The following is a 4,391-nucleotide window of genomic DNA, read 5'->3' as shown; positions in this document are numbered from 1 at the left end:
CTCCTGGGCTAAAGCCATCCCCCCGCCTCCACCTCCCAAAGTATTAGGATTACAGGTGTGAGCCACCATCCCTGGCTGTATGCTTAACTTCATAAGAACCTGCCAAACTGTCTTCCGAAGTGGTTGTGCCATTTCACATTCCCACCAGCAGCGCATGAATGTCCCAGTTTCCTCACACCCTCACTACCACTTGCCATGGTGATTCTCTTTGGTTGTAGCCATTCTAGTGGGTGTGTCACGGTGTCTCTTCGTGGTTTCAATGAGTGTTTCCCTAACGACTAATGATGTTGAGCATCTTTTCCTGTGCTTATTTGCCATCAGTTTATCTTCTTTGCTGAGGTGATTATCCAAATATTTTACCCATTTTATTTATTTATTTATTTTTGAGATGGAGTCTTACTCTGTCGCCCAGGCTGCAGTGCATTGTCGCGATCTCAGCTCACTGCAACCTCTGCCTCCCGGGTTCAAGCGGTTCTCCTGCCTCACCCTCCCAAGTAGCTGGGATCATAGGCACGTGCCACCACACCCGGCTAATTTTTGTATTTTTAGTAGAGATGGAGTCTCACCATGTTGGTCAGGCTGGTCTCGAACTCCTGACCTTGTGATCCACCTGACTTGGCCTCCCAAAGTGCTGGGATCACAGGCATGAGCTACCACGCCCAGGCTACCCATTTTTTTAAAAAAAAAAAAACAGAAAAAAAATACTACAGTGCAAGTGGCTGTTCACAGCCTTCCCTTTCCTTTGTGTCCTGAGGAGGTACGAGTGTTTGGCTGCTCCTTATGGGGCCTTTGCTGTGGGAGTGGGCAGAGATGGGAAGAGCCCAGGCTGATCCATGTTAGAACAGACCTGGGAGTGCTTGCGGGAAATCCAGCAGTCCTGTTGGAGGGGATAGGAGGGGAGAGGAAGAGAAGGTTGGAAGCTTAGAGGGAGAGAAGTGGATGGGGAGAGAGGAGGAGATACTGGAGGATCTGCTTTAAAGCGCAGCTTTGGTCGTTGGTGGGAAGGACGACATCAGGAAGTTTTGCTTTGCATCCTGAGGTGGGAGCCTCCTCTCCACCGTTCTCCCAAGAAAACCTGAAGCAACGCTCTCCTCGACTGCTCAGGGTTTTGGACCTGCATTATTTTTGCCTATGTCACTACACTGAGATGACGTGGAGAAGGGTGGGGGTGGTTTTATCTGGGTGTTACAAAAACACTGAGCAGTTGTAGCTTTATTCTTAAGTGCTGGCCTTCGTGGATCACTGCCTGAGATAGCAACAGAAGTGCAGCGGTGGAGAGGAGTGGGTGGAGAAGCATTTTAAAAATAATATATGGTAAGAATTTTAAAAATTGGGGCCGGGCGCGGTGGCTCAAGCCTGTAATCCCAGAACTTTGGGAGGCCGAGACGGGTGGATCACGAGGTCAGGAGATCGAGACCATCCTGGCTAACACGGTGAAACCCCGTCTCTACTAAAAATACAAAAAACTAGCCGGGCGAGGTGGCGGGCGCCTGTAGTCCCAGCTACTCGGGAGGCTGAGGCAGGAGAATGGCGTGAACCCGGGAGGCGGAGCTTGCAGTGAGCTGAGATCTGGCCACTGCACTCCAGCCTGGGTGACAGAGCGAGACTCCGTCTCAAAAAAAAAAAAAAAAAAAAAAAAAAAAAAAAAAAATTGGGCAGGGTGTGGTGGCTCATGCTTGTAATCCCAGCACTTTGGTAGGCCAAGGTGGGTGGATCACTCGAGGTCAGGAGTTCAAGACCAACCTGGCCAACATGGTGAAACCCTATCTCTACTAAAAATACAAAAATTAGCTGGATGTGGTGGTGCATACTTGTAATCCCAGCTACGTGGGAAGCTGAGACAGAAGAATCGCTTGAACTTGGGAGGCGGAGGTTGCAGTAAGCTGAGATCGGGCTATTGCTCTCCAGCCCGGGTGACAGAGTGAGACTCTGTCTCAAAAAAAAAAAAAAAAAAAAAGTTTAAATTTTGAAATGATTACAGACCCACAGGAAGTTGCCAAAAAAAAAAAAAAGTTCAAGGAAGTTTCATGTACCTTTCACCCAGTTTCCCCCAATGATAACATCTGCTCTACCTATGGTTTAATATCAAAGCCAAGATGTTGATGTTGATATAGTCCTCAAGCTTGTTTGTACTTCATCAGTGTCACATGCATTCACTTGTGTGTGTTGTATGTATGCGTGTGAATAGTTCAATGCAATTTTATCACGTGTAGGTTCATGTAACCAGCACCACAATCAAGATACAGAACAATTATCACCACAGAAGTCCTTCATGCTAACCCTTTACCTATGTCTGTCCCCTCTTCCTCTGCCCCTAAACCCTGGCAACTGCTAATCTGATTTCCATCTGTCTATTTTGTCATTTCAAAAATGTTATATAAATGAAATCACACAGTATATGGCCTTTTGAACTGGCTTTTTTTCACTGAGCATAATTTGCTTGAGATCCATCCAAGTTGTTGAATGTATCAATTGTCAGTTCCTTTTTATTGCTGAGTAGTATTCCATGGTATGGGGGTATCAGAGTTTCTTTAACCATTCACCCACTGAAGAGCATTTGTGTTTTTCCCAGTTTTTGGCAATTGTGAATAATGCTGCTGTGGACATTTGTGACCAGGTGTTTGTGTGAATAGTTTTCATGTATCTGTGATAAATGTGAATGTGGTTGCTGAGTTTTATGGCCAGTATATACTTAATTTTATAAGAGACTACCTGCCAGGCGTGGTGGCTCACACCTGTAATCCCAGCACTTTGGGAGGCTGAAGCGGGAGGATCACCTGAGTTCAGGAGTTCAAGACCAGCCTGGCTAACCTGGTAAAACCCCGTTTCTACTAAAAATACAAAAAATTAGCCAGGCATCATGGCGCACACCTGTAATCCCAGCTACTCGGGAGGCTGAGGCAGGAGAATTGCTTGAACCCAGGAGGCGAAGGTAGCAGGGAGCCAAGATCTCGCCATTGCACTCCAGCCTGGGCAACAAGAGCAAAACTACATCTTAAAAAAAAAGAAAAAAGAAAGAAACTATCAAGCTATTTTTCAGGGTGGCTGTACCATTTTACATTACTTTTTTGTGAGATGGAGTCTTGCTCTGTTGCCCAGGATGGAGTGCAGTGGCCCAATCTCGGCTCACTGCAACCGCCACCTCCTGGGTTAAGCCATTCTCCTGCCTCAGACTCCCGAGTAGCTGAGATTACAGGTGCCCGCCACCACTCCTGGTTAATTTTAAAATATTTTTAGTAGAGGCCGGGCGCGGTGGCTCACGCCTGTAATCCCAGCACTTTGGGAGGCCGAGGCAGGCGGATCACGAGGTCAGGAGATCGAGACCATCCTGGCTAACACGGTGAAACCCCGTCTCTATTAAAAATACAAAAAAAAGTTAGCCGGGCGTGGTGGTGGGCGCCTGTAGTCCCAGCTGCTCGGGAGGCTGAGGCAGGAGAATGGCGTGAACCCGGGAGGCGGAGCTTGCAGTGAGCTGAGATCCGGCCACTGCACTCCAGCCTGGGGGACAAAGCAAGACTCCGTCTCAAAAAAAAAAAAAATATTTTTAGTAGAAATAGAGTTTCACCATGTTGGCCAGGCTGGTCTCAAACTCCTGACCTCAAGTAATCCGCCTGCCTCTGTCTCCCAAAAAGGTGGGATTACAGGCGTGAGCCACCATGCCTGGCCACATTCCTAACAGTAATGTGTGGTCTAGTTTTCCTGCATCCTCACTGTTATTTGGTGTTATCACTTTTTTTTTTTTTTTTTTTTTTTTTTTTTTTTTTTGAGGCAGAGTTTTGCTGTGTCACCCAGGCTGGAGTGCAGTGGCACAATCCTGGCTCAATGCAGCCTCAGTCTCCTGGGCTCAAGCAGTCCTCCCACCTCAGTCTCCCAAGTAGGTGGGACTACAGGTGTGAGCCATCATGCCCAGCTAATTATTATTTTTTGTAGAGATGGAGTCTCACTATGTTGCCCAGGCTGGTCTTGAACTGCTGGACTCAGGCAGTCTTTCCCCCTCAGCCCTCCAAAGTGCTGAAAGTTCAAGTGTGGGACACTACACCAAGCCACTGTTTTTGTGTTTAGTCACTCTGATAGGTATATAGTGATTGTGGGTTTATTTGAGTTTCTCTAATAGCTAATCATGTTGAGCATCATTTAATGAGCTTATTTGCCCATGTATACCCTTTTTGGTGAAATATATGTTTATGTCTTTTGCTCACATACGAACTGGATTTTTAAAAATTGGGTTGTTTGTCTTCTTATTATTGAGTTATAGGAGTTCTTTATGTATTCCAGATTCAAGTTTTTTGTTGGACATATATTTTGCAAATGTTTTTCAGAGTATATGGCTCCCCTTTTCTAACAGAGTCTTTTGAAGAGCCAAAGTTTTAATTTTGAGAAAGTTCAATTTA

This window comes from Macaca fascicularis, chromosome 9 (genome assembly GCF_037993035.2).
Source record: "Macaca fascicularis isolate 582-1 chromosome 9, T2T-MFA8v1.1".
In the NCBI taxonomy this organism is placed as follows: Eukaryota; Metazoa; Chordata; class Mammalia; order Primates; family Cercopithecidae; genus Macaca; species Macaca fascicularis.
This window is presented reverse-complemented; position numbering follows the sequence as displayed.